This window comes from Dermochelys coriacea, chromosome 9 (assembly GCF_009764565.3).
Source record: "Dermochelys coriacea isolate rDerCor1 chromosome 9, rDerCor1.pri.v4, whole genome shotgun sequence".
NCBI lineage: Eukaryota > Metazoa > Chordata > Testudines > Dermochelyidae > Dermochelys > Dermochelys coriacea.
Window position 1 is genome coordinate 26,989,584 of NC_050076.1, and position 21,356 is coordinate 27,010,939.

At 39.0% G+C, this 21,356-nt stretch overlaps 1 protein-coding gene across 47 annotated transcripts in view; it reads right to left on the reverse strand.

Moving 5' to 3' along the window:
- Nucleotides 1-21,356, reverse strand: part of MBNL1 (muscleblind like splicing regulator 1) — a 185,729-nt gene that overhangs the window by 97,984 nt on the left and 66,389 nt on the right. For 2 of the 47 annotated variants that reach the window (XM_043492029.1, XM_043492022.1), the window contains exon 1: nt 7,732-7,926. The exons of 43 other annotated variants lie outside the window; for them this stretch is intronic. The gene's annotated coding sequence lies outside the window, so the exon portion shown is untranslated. Of the gene's footprint in view, nt 1-7,731; nt 7,927-21,356 lie in introns of those variants that run through there. 2 more of the 47 variants (XM_043492026.1, XM_038415277.2) reach the window with 2 other exon arrangements.

Genomic DNA, 21,356 nt, shown 5'->3' on the forward strand with positions numbered 1-21,356 from the left:
GTAAAACATTTTTTGTACTTTAACATGCAATCTGTGTTCTGCGCTCAACAATGCTAAAATCTTAACCCTTTTAGGACAGTCTGCTTATACTTAGAGCCCTGTCCACATCTGATCCACAAAAATGGTTCATGGATCTCAGCGGATAGCCATGGATTTGCAGGGCTGTACTTATACTGTTGTTAAATTAAGGCAATTCAGTTTGCTCAGAAACGATTTGACTGAAATGGAGGGTTTTTCCCCCCAAGATACTTAGCCATCAAATAAAGGTCTAGGTAGGATGCATTGGTCAAATTAATTGCTGGTGTAACTGCACAGGGTTTTGGAGATTAATTTAGCTCATTGTAACTATACTACCTAATACTTTACCTTAAAGCAGAGCACATGAATCATTGATAAAGTCTGTATCCTTTTTAGTTATGATCATGTTATATTTGGGTTCTGTGCTTAAATAGCTTTCAACTCACTTTCAACTGTCCTTCACTGGAAACAGTGGACAAAGAAAGAGACAAATAAATCAAAGCAGTCGCTTAAAACTCATTGGAAGCAATGGGGCAAGAACTTTTCTGCAGCACTTTTTGCAAAACATTAAACTGCAACATGTGTGATTGTGCCACCACCTCCTTGAAGAAGCTTCAATAAGTAAGTTAACTTCTTTGTTCAGAAGAAAATGCTTTCAGCTTGAAACAGCTGCTTCTGTTTTCACTGCTTAGTGTTAAATAGTTTTTATATTTTTTTAAAGGGAAAATGGAAGGAGCCCAACACAAACCAGCCTCAAATTGCCTTTTCATTATCTGTTCATCTAGGATTAGATTGTGTTCAGCTTCTCTGTGGGTGCCACCCTGCTGAGCAATCAGGCAGTCACTACGCTTCCCAGTACAAACAATACAGCAGTCCAGTACTTTTGCTTTGGCTGGCGTAGGAATTTGTCAATGGTAATGGCTATCATAGAATATTATTCTTTGGCCTTTTATTTTTTTCCATCAGCTTAAATGATAGAGAATCATGGCTAGTTTTCAAACAATGGCAATCTCTTACAAGCAAGATTGTTCTCAGGCTGAGCACTTAGTGGAGTAGTCCCACTGAAGTAAATTGGACTACTTGTGCAAGTGAGTCCTCACCAAGATAAGGGGGCTGCCATCTTTAGCCCTAAACATTCTATTGTTTACATCCCTGAAAGCGCTTACTGCATGTGACAATGTCAAAATCCACCTGTCTCCAGTGTTGTGCTGCAATATGATTGTGTTGGACAAACAGAGGGACAGACCAAAATATAAGAGACTTTTCCAGCATTTTAAAAAGGAGCCAATTTTAAGTTTTTTTTAACCTTGAAAAGTTCATGCTCAATTTATTCAAAATTTCCAGAATAGATTGTCATTAAGACTCAGCTCTTAAAATTGGAAAGGATAAGGATTTAATCTTTTCCTTCTCTTTTGTTGGAGATGGGAGTTAGAAAAGGAAATCCCAAACTAGCCATATAAAATGGAATCCTGCTTTCACCCTTAACTATAGAGAGGCTACTACACCTTTGCAATATACCGCACACACCGGTCTAGAACCCTAGTCCTACATCTCCAAAAAAACCAGAACGCTATCACTTGAGCTAAAAGAAGACCTCCATTAACTGTAGAGAATCCTTATATCCTATCCAAGCAGCAACCAATCCAGAGAGAGCAACATGTTCACTCTCATACATTCACCTTCCATTTCATTAGGAAGCATGCCATATAATACAACTTCTCCTCACACTTTAAAAATGTGCCAGCAATTATTTTTATTCTGGCTTCCAGGTGCTTATCTGAAAAAGCTAATCAAAATATAAATTCACAATGTCATCTATCACAGATATTACACTTATAGACCACGATAATCCATTTTTTGATATTGGGAACTGAGTTGCTCAGAGTGTGTTACAAACCCACACACTGTATCTCAATGTAAGATTTCCCATTGGATTTAGCTGACAGATTTGCAAAACCCAAAGAAGTCAGCCCCTGCAGCAGGTACATCACTGCGGAGGGCAAAAGGAATATTCCCCCCCTTCATGTAGCAGAGAGGGGCTGGGCACCACTGCAGTCCCAGAATTCCTTTAAGCAAATGGACTCTTTCTGGCTAGCTGTGCTATTTGAGTGGGGAAGGGCAGGGAGCAGACAGGGTTCTGAGGAAAGTACATATGTTCTGAAAGTTGGTGAGGTGACTTAGCCTCCTGGGAACTCCATGCCTTAGGCTTCTTTTGAGCTAACGCTTCAGCAATTCACTTTGTCACTGCCCCCAGCGTGGGGCTGTGACCTCATGGCACATTTGAACCCTAATATCAAAACCAAATTCTGATCTAATTTACACCTGTGCAGCTCCCCTACAGTGACTGGGATTGTCTGAAAGTAGAATCTGACCCTTTGTGCCTTATTGGCAGAAAAGGGCTATGCATCATGAAATAAGTTATCAAAGTTAAGTAACAGTTCAGAGATATCACATACTGTGGGGGAGAAGTAAAGAGAGAACCTGGACTGAACAACTATAGAAGCCAGACAGATGTTTCAGATTTCCAGTAATGAATGACTTCACTTGGTTAATAATTAACATTCTGATGATCAGTATCAAGTACCAATCAAAGAGACAGACAGAAATCATGAATCTGCCTTATAATGCAGTGTGCCATTTTTTTCTCTTAATTATGAAGCTTTGACTATTTCACTAAAGCCAAAATCCAGCTCTCACCTCCGCTCCCCAAGGAGCAGGGCCAATGCTGTTCTGCTGAGCAAGGGGGAGGAGGTCAGAGCTTGATGGGGATACACATAAGTAACATGCACACTTGGTCGGGCTCAGCTATATCTAGGCTTCCTGCATGGCAGCAGCTGCTGCACAAACCCTCCAGTTCTCCACTCAGGGTGTGGGTATGACATGGAGCCTACTCCAACTAAAGGAGGAGGCTCCACCCAGCACCTCAGATGATACTCCGCAGCCTGGGGAAATGGTTTACTTTTATCCTTAGCTTCCGCGGTGCATTTGCTCAGCTCCCATCCCAGCAACTTGGAGGATTTTAGCCAAAGCAAACTGTCATGAGCTCTGTCTCAGACAATTTATATGAGACCATTAACATAGTTAAATGTTTGTTTAAGTAAAGACAGAAGAAAAAGAAACACTTGGCAAGTGGAAAGGAATTGAGGAAGTATACAAATTTCACACATTGTGAGTACACAGTTCAGCTGCTGACACCTACAGATGACCCCATATCAGAGAGGAAGGTATCTCAGTAATATAGCCAGTCTTATATCATCCATTAGTGACTAAAAACATATAGGTTGAAAACTGGCAGTTACACACTATTCACGAGCTGGAATTCTGAATGGGGAGTTGATTTGTGCCTTGTGATAAGACAGCTAAATCAACCAAGACACGTCGGTACTATTTCATGGTAAGCATTGATTTTGCGTATGTATATTGTTATGGTACTACAATACAGACTCAGTCTCCACATTCTCTTTAGAAGGCGTATCTCATACGTAGCCAACTAAATTTCACATTTTGGTTGATTCACAAGAAATACCTCATCTTGAGCAGCATACTTTGTATTCAATGAAAGAAACACAAATTAAAATTACCAGAAGGAAAACAAAAAGTCTGAGTCTTCTAGATGTTGTAATAAATGAAGGAAAATATTCTGCTGAGTATTTTTGTTGTTTTTGAGGTAAAGGGATACAAATCTCTAAACCCTGGTGGTGAAATCCTGACTCTGCTGAAGTCAGCAAAGCTCCCCTTGACATCCATGGGTGCAGGATTTCACCCTAAACGACTAGATACCTCACAGTAATGAACATCTTAAAGAGTGAGCCAGAGAGACCTATTTCAGATTTCTAAGTCATTTGTAGATTTGTGTATATTATTAGGTCCTAAGAATTATGCAGCATAGCTTTTAACAATGCAGCACTCCCAGATTGTTTAGCAGAATCAGTTCAGCATGCATGAGACTTTACATGAACTGATATCAATCTAATGTATACCTTCTACTTACCCGAATGAGCAGTTCAGCTAGTTGGTATAAATATTAGAATCATGGCCAATGCCTGTACGTTAAAGAATACATCATGTTGTAAAACGAACTGCATCACACAGGGTTTTCCACTGTTTTATCCTTTGGTCCTTACTGTTGTTGTATTAGGAGCAAACAAACTTTACTCAGTATTTTATAAGTTAGTCACTTGTTAAAATATATCAGGGACAAAGTGGACATTGATCACACTGGTCTGCCACGCTTTGGTTAAAGAAACCAGGAGATGCACTGAAAATATTGGCTTTTTGACTTTGGGTGTTAAGAGGCATATGTTATGTTATGTTATGTTTTATGTTAGATAGCGAAGATGCACTGGAGACATTGTACTGGGTATATTTTATGGATCTAGAAATAAAAACTGGTTTAAAGTTCCTCTATTAATTTGAATTGCTGTAAAACCCTGTTAAATCTCCTATGGGTCTCCTACAATTTGGGTGGGTCAGAGCAATTCTGTTTTTGCCCAAAACATAAATATCTAGTTCTGAAAAAGACAGCATTGGAACTTATTTCCAAAGATGCCAGATCAACAAAGAGGTATTTAACAGCAACAGTGAATGTTAATTGGCCATATTTTACTCCAATATGGGTGTGCGTCTCCCACTGACTTCAAAAGGAGTTCCACAGATCCAAAAGAACATTTTAGCCTACAGTGATTTCTACCAGAGCTATCTGAACAATGAACATGCTAATTAGATTAATTCAAGAGAGTCCTTGAGGAAAGAACAAAGCAATTCCAGGTGAAAAGGAATGATGTAAACTGAAATGTAGGTAACACCACACTAGCTCTGCCACTGGAAAACTTAATGTAAGCAGTTTTATGATATCTAAAACTTTTCCACGCAGAATCATACATCAGATTGAACAATGGAATATATAAAAAGTACCATAAAAAGAATTAACTGTTAGATAAGTTGCTTTACTTTGCAGAACGGTAAGTGGGATCCTATTGGAGTCAGTAGTAACTTCACTGTCCATTTCAGTTGCAAAGATAAGTATTTTATGTAACAATTTTTATAGATTCTGTAGTATCCCTGCAGCATTTGCATGGTGGGCCCAGAATTCACTGTTTTGTAGGTTGCAGCACTTCAGAAAACCCGAGAGCAGCTGATGTTCTTTTTATTTCATATGGCTCTATTTACACCTGTAAATGTCTATTTAGTAGAGCTGCTGTAGTTAAAAGTACTCAGTTTGCTATAGACAAAACACTTGAGGAACAGTCAAGTGGGCTGTGTATTAAAATAGGTTATCTAATTGTGCACTTGCAATTTTGTACACACACTCACATGGCACTATAATTGGATAACTAACTAAGGTCCCTCTATATTCAAGGTCCATTGTGAATCCAGCTCTGCAAGCCTTATTCATACCAGTAGATCCACTGAAGTCAAAGATACTAGTAGTGTGAACATATGAGACAGAATTACTCTTGCGATTAAAGTCTACAGTTGTCCATATATTAGTCACATTTTGTTTTTTAAAGTCATATTTCATTGCTGTAACATCAGCAGAAGATTGTAATGTGTCTCTGAAGCCTTTCCCCTTCATTTTATATTGAAAAAAAATGCTGCTGACTATGGAGCTTTATAATAAATCCCCTTGACTTCTTTTAATTTTTCTCATTTGATTTTAAAAAAAGCTTAATTCTGTGTTTTTGAACACAAAATCCAATGGCAATAGTTAAAAAGAAAAAAGACTAAGCTACCAGGAAACTTGACTTGCATTCCTCCTTTAATGTGCAAGAGAAGAAAGCTCTCTGTGGCTAAGCATTGTTCTTCTTTTGTGTCCTTCCTACTGCACATGAAACAATAACATAGCTTTAGCCTCTTTTATGTGGGTGGGTGCATGTGCATTGCTGGACCTTCATGTTCCACTGTGGTGTTAAGACTTAAAGACAGATTTGCTCATTATTGCAATTCATGGATAAGATTGGATTTTACTTAAAGTGTCGAATAAATGCATTTTAGAAAAAAACTGAAGAACAGGTAATCTAAGTATATCATGTGTAAGAATTCTCCAGATGCCACAAGTCCTTCTTTTCTTTTTGCGGATACAGACTAACACGGCTGCTACTCTGAAACTTTTCAGATAAAATAAATGAAAAGATTTCACTATCTACCAGTTTTTTGTGGGGCAAACAATTCTTTTTTGTTCTTCATTTTACACACACACACACACACACACACACACACACACACGGCTAAAATTATTTATATTTTGTAAGCTTTTGTTTGGGGCAAGGATTGGTTTTTTGGTAAGAATGTGTATAGTGCTCAGCACAATAGGACCTCTAGGCATAATCACAAATATATCAATTATAAATCATAAAAAAGTGTGGGAAGTATTCCCCAATTCTCGCTTGTTATGTACTAACAGAATAATTTGGTGAGCAACACACACTCACCAACACTTCCAGGTCTAAGGCACAGGCATAAAATGCTTCCTCCTGTTTCTTCCATTTAGGAGCAGCCTGGATAAGACTCTATTTAACTGCTCCCCTTTCCCCCACACACCCACTCCCAACAAGAGAAAAGGAAAAATGGAGCAACCTAAATGTTTGGCTGGGAGGAGAGGCTGTCGGTGTGATTTTGTCTGGACAAGAGAGCGTGTGAGAGAGAAACTTGAGAGGAGGCAGAGAAAGCTAGTGATGGTTAAGAGAGGGTAGGTGATGGACTGTGCTAAGAGACCTGGAAACGGAGCACACTAGGAAATGCAGGGAGCTAGATCCAGTTCCACAATTGTTGAAGCCTCCTGAGCCTGTTAGCTTTGTGGCTATGAAGAACTAATCACTAAGCTGGCGAAATTACAGAGGAAATGGTGAAAGGGGAAAAAAAAACAAGACAAAAAGGATGGAAGGACTGATGTGGATAGAGAAGACCGGAGAGGGACGAAAGGAGTGATAGACATGGATGAGTGAAGGACTGAAAGAATGTTCAAGACAGGAAAACACAAGAAAAGTGAGGGGGAAGGGAAGGTGCTGAAGAAAGAAAGAAAGAAAGAAAGAAAGAAAGAAAGAAAGAAAGAAAGAAAGAAAGAAAGAAAGAAAGAAAGAAAGAAAGAAAGAAAGAAAGAAAGAAAGAAAGAAAGAAAGAAAGAAAGAAAGAAAGAAAGAAAGAAAGTAAAGGGCGAGGATGGGAGAGCATGCCTACGGGCCAGAGTCTGCAACCTTCACTCACCATAAAGAGGTCAACACTTTTCAAATAGTCCCACTGATTTCAATGGGACTAGTTAAGAAGTACAGCTCTATTTATAGTGAGTAAGGTTATGACAACCTAGTCTCAGGGTATTAGAACATAACTTGTTTAAATGAAAAAAAAACCCAGAAAATACAGACTGGACAACTTACTGTAAACTATGTGAAGAATAAAGACAGCGGGTAAAATTCTGGCCTTACTGAAGTAATGGCAACACTCCTGTTGATGTCAGTCAAAAACTTCTGGGATTAGGATTTTACTCAGTTTGCCTAAATGTAATTAAAATTGTCCCAGATGGGATTGTGTAACATCAGTTAGGACACTTTAAAAGGAAGGTAGAATTGTAAGCCTAAGGGATGTTGTTTTGACTTCCTTCCTTTCATCTGACCCTGCCCTAAAAGCTGTTCCACAGAGTCTGGGTGTTTTCCCCAGCCTATTATTCAATAAACCCTAGCCATTCACCAACATCCATTAGCTATCTCTGTTCCTTACCTTCAGTAGATAGGAGATGGCTTCCTCTTGCTCTGGTAAAGATCCAGATGTCACCCATTACTCATGTCTTGAATGTTTGCAATACTATCAGTTGCAAAGGATGCCAAGTCAGCAGCTTTTCCTTGGCCAGCAAAAATGGAAGCAGCAACAGCAGAAGCCAGAACAGACTCTGGGGAGGCAGCTCCTTGCATAATGCTAGCCAAAGCATTCTTGGTTACTATACATACAGAGAACAGCTATTTATAAGTTTACAAATAACAAATTATAAGGACTTGTACTATTACCTTTTATAGTCAAAAGGAGGGGTTTCCCTCTGATCATATTTGAAATCTGCAGTCAGTCAAACTCTAGCCAAAATGGAGCTATATACCTGCATTTATTTTAGCTTGCTTAGCAACGAATAATGTGCAGGCAAATGCTCTTATGCAGCCATGTAGAAAATGTGTATTAAGAAAGATATGTCTGTGTAAGCAAAACACGGATAAAAATTAAATCTGAAATGTTATCTCCATGTAAGAAGCAGTAACAAGTTTAAACACTGACTTCCTTTATGAAAAATTCCTATCGAATTCAAAAAGGAAGGAAGCCAATAGAAACTGAAGATCATGACTTTGAAATTAGCTATGACAAATAATCTATTAAATTCTGTAGGTTAATTTAAAAATTAAGAAAGATCTAATTTGCTATTAAATTCTACAAGACTTCTCAATATGGGATTTTCCTTTTGTTTAACTGATAGGCTGGATTTTTAAATATTACTATAGCCATTCACAATCAATGAATTCAGGTTAAGATTTTCAGTTACAGTCCTAAATAAGTGGGCTGATTTTCAGAAGTGCTGAGTACCAACCACATCCATTAGCTTCACTGAAATGGCATGATATAATTAATTATTAATCAAATACGTATCAATACATTTAGAATTTATTGCTGGATGTGAGTGAATGAACATCAGCTGTCTAATGTAAACACCAGACTGGGTTAACTCCAAGGAGGCACACTTTCAACATTTATGTTATTCTGCTTATTCTAAAAGTTGTAATATTATTCTTTTATTGTCCATATTATTAACTACATGCTTAAGCACGTTTCTGAAAACAACGATTTGGAGCATTTCCTTTTAGAGAGCGGACAGTCCAATCAACTGGAAGACAGTACTAGATTCAACAGTGCTCAAATGTGATCTCTCCATTAAGTCTATGGAACTTCCTAGCTGATTTGAAGAATTCTTTCTAGAGCCAATGGAGTCTGTTCTGTCATGTGGCACAGGTCACTATACAGTGACAGCACAGTTTAAACGTCTGATCATGCTAACCATGTTAATTTAGTTAGTAAGATATAAACAAGCAAAATAACATTTGTGATAGAAAATAATTATCTTGTAATACATATTGCACAAAATGGGGAGCATAAAAAAGTTACTTTTATGTGCTGGGGATGACTGCATAAGTCAGAAGTAGCAGAGCAAAGCATGGTCATCCCTAATGTATAAAAATAACTTGTTGATTCTTCCCCTATGTGTTATATTTATGCCCCAGACAGCTCTGTTTTACTTAGGTTATTTGCTGTTGCTGATTTTAGTGAAAACATACATTTGGAATGACAGGCACATTTGCTTTTACGAAGTAATTAACTGTAAATTTGATTAGAGAGGCTCTTCCATCTACGTGAATGAAACCTCCCCTGGTATCAACAGGAGTTTGAGTGCATAGAGACTCTAAGTGAGTAAGGTACCTAAGCACATGCCTAATTTTAAGTGTGGGTGACTTATTGAAGTCAATGGAACTCACAGGCTTAAAGATAGGCATGTGCTTAGGTACTTTGCCAAATCTTGGCTCAATTAAGCTCTGGAGAGTAATCCCCTCTGGTGAAGGGACAGCAACTCCACCACTAGTCTCCATGCCCAGTTCAGTCTTCAGCCTCTTTGCTGAGATGGCCAGTTGAGGCCAATTAAGGCTGTAGCTGATTTTGTTATCAGACAGAACTGGACTGGGCTACCAGTTCATTGTACATGGAACCCAGCTATCAGACAATATCAATTTTCAGTCACTACCAATCTAGGTCAGATTTGTGCTAGTGACCTTAGAGCTAAATCAAAATATGCTCAGGTCTTTCTTACAGGCAGAGACACAGGGTTTTTTCTTTTGTACATAAAACATTACCAGTTCCTGGTTGTACTTTGCCTTGACCACCTACTATGTACTTTTTACCAGGCATTTGTACTTTTACCCTGATCAGGGTTTCCCAAATTTTTTCATAGCACGGACCACATCTTAAAGAGGTTGTCTTGTTGACTATCTCCCCTCTCATAACATCCCTGTGGCAACCATATCAATGGATTACACGGAATACAAAATGTTTTAAACATGTTGAACATGCATCTGTTGTTAATGCAATGCTCTGCATTTCATCCTGCTCTCTCTTGCCTCTTCTGCTCTCCCACCTGTTCTCTTGCACATGTTTCACTACCAACTGGTCCTCTTTTCCTTACTTCCCCTTGCACATATGTTCTTTCCCCTTTGAACCCCTTTTTTCCTTGACACGCTGTTCAGCTATCTGGTACTCTTCTCCATTTACTCAGCCTGCCTGGCTACCTCATTCCTTCCACCCCTGGACAGTCTTATCCCACTCCTGGCTGGCAGCTGTATTCCCACTGGTCCCAAGGCATCTCCTGTTTCCTATTCTCTTCTTATGTAGCAATTGCCTCTATCAGAGATGGCTAGGCTGGATCCTACTCCTTGTTTACAGCGCTCCACAATTCTTTGTTGCAGTGAGTAGCCTGGTCATCAACAGGAGCAGCTGGAAACGAGGGCAGCCAGCACCATGTGACCAGCCAGCTCTCCAGGGACTATCAGCAAATCTGCTAAATCTAGGGACGAACAGTGTTCACAAGACTAGAAGCAGAAGGAGGATAAAGGTGGCTTTACAACACTATTTTGGCATCAGGAATCTTTAACTGATCTGCACTAAGCCTGGCTGCTCTAACTTATATTCACTGCCCATGGCTGCATAGAGATGCTCCAACCACAGGTCCTTTCTCCTGATCACAACCCTTCTGTTGGGAGGGGAGTAGTATATAGGAGCCTCTATGGCAAGTCTACACCATCCTGAGGATTCCCCAAAAGAGGGGTTAGTTAAGCTCATTTTTGAGCTGCTGGAGTGAGTTGGCTTTGGGATGCCAGAGTGGGACTGATAATCTGGCTCCTTTTCTCTATATGCATACATTTGTGCTATGTTTATATTTTCTGTGCACATACTGTTCTCATATACTGTATGTACTTTAGAAGAGTGTACAAATATTTTAGAAGATATTTTATGCACAGTAGTGTTTTTTCAGGTCTCAGCAAAATGTTCCCAAATAAATCAAACTCAATATGATTTAGAGTTTTATTACAAAATGGGTTTTGAACCGTGAGCCTATTTCTGGTTCTACAACAAAACCACACCTCAGAAAATTATTATATTGCATCTAATTTTGATGCAAACCAGCTGGAAATTCAGATGTTTCTTTGAGTTAGGGGCTTGCTGAAACCCCAAACTTAAAGCAAAATTTATGGGATAAACAACCACATGAAGACATGCTGCGTTTCACACAGGTTCATTAATGCCACACAGAGGTACACATAATTCAAATTATGTGTTTCAATTCTAGCTACATATGTTTCTCTGTTTTTTTCTGACTACTACAGTTCATCAACAGTATCTTGATTATTGCTTTGTTTTTTTATAGTTTGTCCTTGATGGTCTTTCTCCCTTTTAACAATGTGGAATTTTGTCATTGATTTCAACTAGAGCTGGATTATACCAAGAAAAATTTTAACCTTAGCACATTTTCCAGTGTGGAGAAAGCTTGAGTGAATTCTCTGAGTTTTTAGGCTTGAGATCTTGTGTGTGCAGAGGAGGTTTTCATTCTTGTTTTTAGGAAAGAAGTGGTTATGGTGATTAAATTCCTAATTTTAATCTCTTGTGATCAGCTCTAAATTTCAGAAAGCTAACTCTAATCTATAGTTGTGATGAGGATTCTACTAAATACAAAGGTTTTATGATAATTTAAGAGGCTAAAAGGTGTTAATTTCTGCACAAAGTCAGTAATGCAGCAAGGAAAAGAAAAAAAAAGTCTAGCAACACACAGACTTCTGTAAAGTCCTGAAGATGGTTAACGCTGAAAACAGCAAGTTCAGAATGCACAGTAGAAACTACATAGCTGTATTCTGGGGGCGGGCCAGGTCCAGCAAACTATTACACACAAGTAACTTTACACATCTGAGTAATCCCACTGAAGACAGAGTATATAAAACAGTGACGATGAAAGATCTGTTATATTAAAATGCAAAGTGTAATATCTTCAGGAGATTGAAAATTGAGTTTTCTGAAAATACCCTTTGACTGTCTTTTCTGGGAGACTATGAATTTATGAGAAAAATAATTTCAGATTATTATTTTTCTTCTTCACTTTGGGACATGAGCTCAATTGAGTAACATAGGCATGGACATAATGTCTTCTAATAATAAGAAGTAACTGGCAAAAGAACAGAAATACAATGGAGACAGAGTAGGAAAACTCCAAAAGAAGCTGCTGGCAAATAAATATTGCTCAACATGAAAAGAATATTGGGGGAAAAACTGACGGAGTGAATAACAGGAAGCTTAGTCATTTCTGGAAGGAAAAAAAACAAAAGAGAAAGTTAGAGGGAAAGAGAAGTGGGAGGGGAAAGCAAGGTATTTAAAACAAGAATGCAGAACTGGAAGTGTAAGTGCTGAAAGACAGATAAGAACTAGGGCTGTCAATTAATCGCAGTTAATTCACACAATTAACTCAAAAAATTAATCACAATTAATCACACTTATAATAATAGAATACCAATTGAAATGATTTAATATTTTTGGATGTTTTTCTACATTTTCAATATTGATTTAAATTACAACACAGAATACAAACCGCACGGTGCTCACTTTATATTATTATTTTTATTACAAATATATGCACTGTAAAAATAATAAACAAAAGAAACAGTATTTTTAATTCACCTCATACATGTACTGTAGTCCAATCTCTTTATCATGGAAGCGTAATTTACAAATGCAGATTTTTTTTGGTTACGTAACTGCACTCAAAAACAAAACAATGTAAAACTTTAGAGCCTACAAGTCCACTCAGTCCTACTTCTTATTCTGCCAATCCCTAAGACAAACAAGTTTGTTTATATTGACGGGAGATACTGCTACCTACTTCTTATTTATAATGTCTTCTTATTTATATTTATAATCTGAAAGCGAGAACAAGCATTCGCATGGCACTTTTGTAGCTGGCGTTGAAAGGTATTTACATGCCAGATATTCTAAACATTTGTACGCTCCTTCCACGCTTCGGCCACCATTCCAGAGGACATGCTTCCATGCTGATGATGCTCATTCAAAAAAACCTGCATCAATTAAATTTGTGACTGTATTCGGGGGGGGGAGGGGGCGGGAATTGTATGTCTCCTGCTCTGTTTTACCTGCGTTCTGCATAGATTTCGTGTTATTGCAGTCTCGGATAATGACCCAGCACGTTTGTTTTAAGAACACTTCCACAGTAGATCTGATGAAACGCATAGAAGGTAACAATGTGAGATTTCTAAAAATAGCTACACCATTTAACCCAAGGTTTAAGAATCTGAAGCACCATTCAAAATCTGAGAGGGATGAGGTGTGGAGCATGCTTTTAAAAGTCTTAAAAGATGTGGAAACTACAGAACCTGAACCACCAAAAAAGAAAATGAACCTTCTGCTGGTGGCATCTGACTCGGTTGATGAAAATGAACTTGCGTCAGTCCGCACTGCTTTGGATCATTAGCAAGTAGAATCCATCATCAGCATGGAAGCATGTCCTCTGGAATGATGGATGAAGCATGAAGGAACATATGAATCTTTAGTGCATCTGGCATATAAATATCTTGCAACGTCAGCTACAACAGCACCATGTAAACACCTGTTCTCACTTTCAGGTGACATTGTAAACAAGAAGCAGGCAGCATTATTTCCTGCAAATTGTAACCAACCTTGTTTGTCTGAGTGATTGGCTGACCAAGAAGTAGGACTGAGTGGACTTGTAGGCTCTAACGGTTTACATTGTTTTATTTTTGAATGCAGGGGTGTTTTTTGTACATAATTCTACATTTGTGAATTCACCTTTCAAGACAAAGAGACTGCACTACAGCAATGTTTTTCAAAGTTCGGGTCGTGATCTAGTACTGGATCACGGAATGCAAGGCACTGGGTCACCTTGCTCAGCACCCAGGGACCCTGGTGGTTGGCCAGTAAAAACTAGTAGTTCCTACCTGTTCTGACACCGCGCTGCGCCCCAGAAGGGGCCAGCAGCAGGTCTGGCTCGTAGGCAGGGGCCACGGGTCTCCCCGTGCTGCTCCCGCCCCAAGCACCAGCTCTGCACTCCCACTAGTCGGTTCCCAGCTGGGAAGGGGGCAGTGCCTGCAGGCAAGAGCCACGCAGAGCCACTTGCGTGTCTCTGTTTAGGAACTGGACCTACTCATGGCCGCTTCCAGGGCGCACCATAGTCCACGGTAACAGGACAGGCAGGAAGCCTGCCTCTGCATCCTGGCTGCGCCGCAAACCGGGAGCTGCCGGAGGTAAGCCTGCACCACAATCCCCTGCCCCAGCCCTGAGCACCCCCCAAACCCAGAGCCCCCCTCCTACATCCCAAACCCCTTATCCCCGGCCCCATCCCAGAGCCCTGACCCCCTCTTGCACCCCAACCCTCTGCCCCAGCCCTGAGCCCCTCGCACGCTCGAAACCCCTCATCCCCAGCTCCGTTGAGCCACGGGCATCAAGAATTTTCTTCAACTGGGTTGCCAGAAAAAAAGATTGAAAACCACTGCACTACAGTACTTGTAATGAGGTGACAAATACATTTTTTTTGTTTTTTTACAGTGCAAATATTTGTAACCAAAAATAAATATAAAGTGAGCACTATACACTTTGTATTGTGTTGTAATTGAAATTGATATATTTGAAAATGTAGTAAACACTCAAATCTTTAAAATGAATGGTATTCCATTGTTAACAGCAAGATTAATCGTGATTAATTTTTTTAATCACTTGACAGCCCTAATAAGAACTAATTGGGCTAACTGAATTGAGCTAAAAAGAGTATCTGACTGGCATATGGAAACATCAACACAAAATTTATAGGAGGAATAAACAAAAACAGAACAGAAGGAAGTGTGCTGTTACAGATTAAAGACTGGAAAATTAAAAAAAATAAAAGGATGATATGCTGTATTGTATGTAGTGCAACAGACAAAACCTAGATCAATGTAAAAAGCAAAGCAAATGTAAAAAACAAGCAACTACTCAAAGTGACAGATTTTGGAGCAAGATAAGAGATCAGATCAGGAAATACTAAAGTAGATCAAGGAGGCCTTGAAATAAACTATCGTGTTAATTAAGAGATAAGTTTAATTATGAAAATTTCAATGACCCTGGAATTAACTAGGATAGTGATTATGGAAGAACTGAGGAAGCAACGTATTTCTATAGATGAAATACAATCTCCTCATGCAATCTACTGAGTATCAGCAACATCCAAAACTATTGTGGAATAATTGTAGAAAGTGAATCATATATAACAAATGAGATATCATTATTATTTAATCTGAAATAATTCTAAACATCTTTATAGACTACAGTATACAAAGAAATCACTTGACTCAATCTTGGAATGCAGTACACAGCAACAATACAAAATAATTCATGACGGGATGAAGAATATTTTATGCAACTAAAAGTAACGGGAGATTTAAGGTAGGCTTAGTGTTCCTTAAGTCAAACAGTGGAATTTAGACAGAACCCCAGAGCTGATAAATTGGAGAATATGCACGACACTACATTTTTCATAAAGTCAACAGATTTGAAAATGGTCTCAAGCAACATACTGATCAAATTGAACGGGTACGTCTCACAAGCATTGGAATGGGGGAGGGGGATTTGGGGTGTGTGTAAATGAAGTGAAATCAAATCAAATAGATAATCTTTTAAATTTGTGAAGCCTTAAAGATACAATGTTCAGTGACTTACAGAGTGTAGATTATTCATAGGTACAGTAACAGATAGAAGAAGCACCAGAAACAAATCTTTAAAAAAGAACAGGATCAAAGATACTGAGGTAGCATTTTAACATATAATCTGGTTTGGTAATGGAAGGAGTAGGTGTATTTGAGAAGGAAAAATAAATATTAAAAAATTATGGACGTAAAACAAAAAAATCTATGAAAATCAGAGCAGAGATTTCTCCAATAAATTGTGCTTATCTGCTAGGCAAATAATGGAAGAAAAGAACAGTCTATCATAAAGGAATAACTGGAAATTAGAAAAAGACAGATTTCACCATGCCTAACAATTACTCTATATCTAGTTAAAAATTAATATAATGAAGATTTGTCCAGATCTAGATTCAGATTTCAGTGGTAAACAAAGTGGGAATCAGAAATACAAGTAACAGGAAGTAAACAGATTCTTAAAATTGAGAAACACTAGTTTTAAAGCATACATAGCTGAGATTAAGAAAGAAATGAGGTCACAATTATGGAAAAGTTCATAGATAAATGAAGGTTAATGTATCAAGAAACAAAAGCCTAACTGGGGAATGTCTGCTAATGTTAAAATACAATACACGCTTACTGACTAAATAAACAATCCTTCAAACCTCACCCTCTACCCCATAAACTATGCACAGCTGTGGTAAAATCAAATAGCTGGCTGTATTGCCAGAGGGACAGACAATAAATCAGAGAGGAGTAGTTTTCACTTTGCCAAGTAAGACCTCACCTAATGCAACTATTCCATAAAAACATATTGTAGTACACTGGCCATTATACTCTTCAAAAGACTGCCCCTGAAGGAATATAATGGACACAGGATAGAACAGTAAGAATGAGATACAGCTACAAAGATTTAAGTCAGAAAGAGTAGTTCACTGGGAAACCACGTAGTCTCTCATTATAAATACCATACTGAAATAACACGTTTATAAAAACGAGGAGTCCGGCACCTTAAAGACTAACAGATTTATTTGGGCATAAGTTTTTTACCCACGAAAACTTATGCCCAAATAAATCTGTTAGTCTTTAAGATGCCACTGAACTCCTTGTTGTTTTTGTGGATACAGACTAACACAGCTACCCCTCTGACACTAAGTTTATAAAAGTGATTGCTAAAAGCATCGATAATAACAAATTTGTTCTACAAAAACACTAAATAGGACAGTAAACCTGGCAACCTCAGCCTTGCATTAGCTTCATTTTTTGCATTTAAGAGTACAGTATTTACAAGGCCAATGATGGTAAAAACTGACATAAATATACAGTTTTATAAAAATACAAGCTCAGTGTTTCTATAATTTACTGAGTTTATTTATTAATTATTCCTTTAAGGCTGGCATCTACGGGAACCTTGCCACCATTATGATTTCTGTTTCCACCAGCACCCATGTTGGTGGGAAATCCTTGCAAATAAGCCACCTTGTTGATATAGTCTTACAGTCCCACTCCACACCCAGCTTCATTGGCTTCAATCCTCCAGCTGAGCATCTGGCCACATTCAGTTAAAGACCAGAAGGGACCGTTATGTGTCTGACTTCCTTCACATAATTTCGGTCAATACAAACTTCACCTAAAGTTCTCAACCCTTTTCAGGAGCAACTGTCTCTAGGAGCGAGTGAGTGGTTTAAATTCGGATCTCATTTAATCCTTTTGCATTTCTGATTAACCTAATAATGAGGACCCCAAATGGTGGTGGTTCTGATGTAGACACCATCTCAGTAAGGAATTGGACTAAAGCAGCCAACTCACAACAACACATTGCTCAGTCATGATGTTAGTTAGCCAAATGGGCTGGATTAGAAGCAGTGGCCAGAGATGAAAAGCTATTGGCACAATACATTACCGGTTTTCACGGTTACTATTATAAACTCTTTGTTTTAGAGATGCATTAATCACCAGCATACTATTTTCTCTGGGCTCACACTTACCATCCAAGTTCCTAGCAAGAATGCAAATTCAAAATGAATACAGCAAATTATTTTTAAGTATTAAAACATTCAGATTATACAAATAAAACAATTAATAGAAAGTGCAGATTATTTAGCTTAATGGAATTTAGATTTCTGCTGTCATTTTTTACTTTGCCAGCGTTAGATGTAATGGGGATGAGCTTTTATTGATATTTATAAATACTAGTTAAACACCCAGGTCATTAACATCTAAAATTGGCTAGAACACCATGCACACATTCACAGTGATAGACCTACTGAAAGGCATGGGTTCATTATACTGGCTCCACTCTTCAGCACAACACAACATCTGGTAATGGCTGAGTATTTACAAAGTATCACATCAAAAGAGTATTTACAAAGTATCACATCAAAGATCTATGCAGTGATGGTGAACCAAAATTGCTCACTCCCAAGCATCTTCCAAGCACCGTAAAAATGGAGCTCTGGGTACCCTACAGCAATTAAAAGAAAAAAAAATCTAAAAGAAAAATCAAACCACAAAACTGTTCAAAATGAAAACAAATTTATAGCTACACATTCAAGCAAATTCAGAGTTAAAGCTCAAGCTCTTCTCTTACCTCATTTTATTGAATCTTGGTATATAGTATAGGTTGCTAATGTCCCTTTCACAGCCTCAGAGTGAGAGGGGGCTTGGGCTTGGGCTGGAGGGGGGAAGGTAAGTAATTGCTCCCTTTAAGGACTGCACCCATCTCTCCTGCTTTAGGATTACAATAGGACTGGGTACTTTGAGTCCTGCTGTGGGCATCATGGGAGTTGCCTCTTTGGGGCTGGGAAGGACTTTTTCCTCCCTGACAGACAGGCCAGGGTGGGGTAGGTTTTTACCTCCCTCTCAGCAGCCCGAGGACCCAGTAGGGAAGTTAAGTTGTAACTCGGCAGGTGCCCAGTGCAGGTAATTGTTCGATACACATAAATAAAATAAATGAATATCAATAGGGGTTCCAGCTCCCAGACCAACACAAACCGGAAGGAGATTAGAGGATGACATCTCTTAAAGAAGGCGGGGAACAGGCTGGGGCCCCACTCCATCAGGGAGGAGACAATCTCCTTTTCCCAACCCTCCCCTTAACCTTCATACAAGGGGAGGGTGATGGAATCCCAGCAATGGCACTGGGACCAGGCTAATGGGGTGAGGGGCTTATGGCAGTCTTGCAGCAGGTGGTACAGATTACAAAGGAAGGATGACCTGCATTGAATGAATTATTGCCAGATAGTTCCAGATGTTTAACTTATTCAAGCTCCAGCCAAGTTAAATCACACTCCTGGCATCTTGTAGTCTTCCTGCTGTGCCCAGGACAGATATACCTATGGCCATATTTTCTCCTGAATGTGCATGAGTGACTCCAACTAACATTAGTGGGAATCATATGTGGGGATTGAGCCAGGATACTCACACATTTGAAATGCCCACTTACTCAGGCTTAACTCTAAGGGCCAGATTCTGCTCTCAGTTACTAGGGTATATCACAACCAGTATCTCCATTATTTTCAGTGGAGGTATTCATGAAGAAAGTAGAATTTGGCCTTTATGTTTACTGTAATATATAGTTTGTGGGGTTTTAACATGGCTTTAGCTCACCATAAAACAGTAAAATATGTATTCAGTTTAATTATCCAGCGCTGTTACATAATTCTGTGCTTTAGATCGGTGTTTCCTGATGGTGGGTGATGAGCTACCAGTGGGTCATAGGAAAGGTCTACATGGGTTGTGCATACCCTGGAAGTGCTCAAGCCCTCCATGCTCTCACTTTCCCAGGGAAGCAGGTAATGGCGTGGGGAGCAGGATCAAGGTGGCAGCAGCAGCGCAGAGGAAGCAGCTGGAGCCAGGGAACACAGTCAGCAGCCTATTAGCAACTGTGGCCTGCCAATGGGGAGAGAAGGGCCTGTTGGGGATGCAGGCGGGGGCAGGGCTGCAAGAGTGACAGCAAGAGGGTATGGGGCAATGGTGACTCCCCAAAAACAGACAAAATGAAGTTGGTGGGTTGCCTTAGTAAAAAGTTCAGGAACTGCTGCCTTGGATTGATACCAGATTCACTGTTCCTAATCATTAAACATGTATTTTTTTTTAAAAAAAAAGTTACTACTATAGAATGTTTCTATGATACTGATACAGAAATTCTTGTTACAAGCTTATTTTTCTTTGGTTGCACAATTTAAAGTTGCAGTGAAACTGGACCTGCTGTACTCAGCCATGCAGTCAGATTGACTGAGAAGGTGAGTGAGGTAATGTCTTTTATTGGACCCACTTTTGCTGGTGGAAGGCACAAGTTTTCAAGCTACACAGAGCTCATCTTCAGATTGACTGACAGGCTTTCTATTTTCCTAGTTTTGTACATGACCTGAGAGTGACTGCCTATATTAAGTGCTTTCCAGACCTTATTGCCAGTTTTTGGATCAATATTTTGCAAAGATAAAGCCATAGGACAGATGTCTACACTGACTAATTAAACCATATGAAACAAGTACTGCTGTTGTAAACACACATCCTTTGCATCCTTTCATTGTTTACATCACTCTTTCAGCCTTGCTTACTTGCTACATAAAACTGAATGATAATGAAATAGAAGAACAAAAATTCCATAGTAAGCTATGGTATGCAAATAAAGAAAATCAATACCAAGACAGTGTAATTATAATTCAGAAAACAAGATGACATCAGCTGGTTTCACAGGTCCTCTATCTTCTTACTGTTGATTGCAAAGTCTCTGTATAGTCTTGGCTATAAAAATGGAGCTCCTATCTCAAGGTACACACATTATTTCTGGATTATTATTTAAATACTTAGGTAGAGGTTCCATCAGCAATACTGGAACTACATTTCTTCTGTTAATATTCACACTTATTATGGAGCTGGTAGACCTTGTTGCAACTAAGGCCTGGTCTACCCTAGGGGGGAGATGGATCTAAGTTATGCAACTTCAGCTACATGAATAACGTAACTGAAGTCGACGTACTTAGATCTACTTACCACGGTGTCTTCACTGTGGTAGGTCAACTGCTGACACTCCCCCGTCAACTCCGTCTGTGCCTCTCGCTCTGGTGGAGTTCCGGAGTCAATGGGAGAGTGCTCGGCAGTCAATTTATCTCGCCTTCACTAGAAGTGATAAATCGACCCCGGCCGGATCGATCGCTTGGGAGGTAAGTGTAGACATGCCCTAAGAGACCAAGTTTAGCCACAGAAAACTGTAAAAGTGTAAATAAGTTGTCCAAAGTTTTGTCCGTGCATTACACAAAACATGGATGGAAGATTTTTGACAAAGTTGTCAGAATGATAAAACAATCTTTATCTCACTGGCTTTTTGGACTGGACCTTAAATGGTGCTTGTTCCAAAGAGAGGGAAAAAAAAGTGTCACCTCTGAAAGTTGAAATATTTTTGTCATTTGTGGATAATAGAGTTGCTGCTTTTTTGAAAGGGGAACAACAAACAGAAGTGGAAGATGCTTAAAGAGCATTTCTTAATTGATGGGTGGAGTGGGGAAGTGGCCGTATGCACGTGAATAAGAAATTGCATTGTTGGTAGAAGAGCTGTTTATTTACAGAGATCATGTTTGTTACATT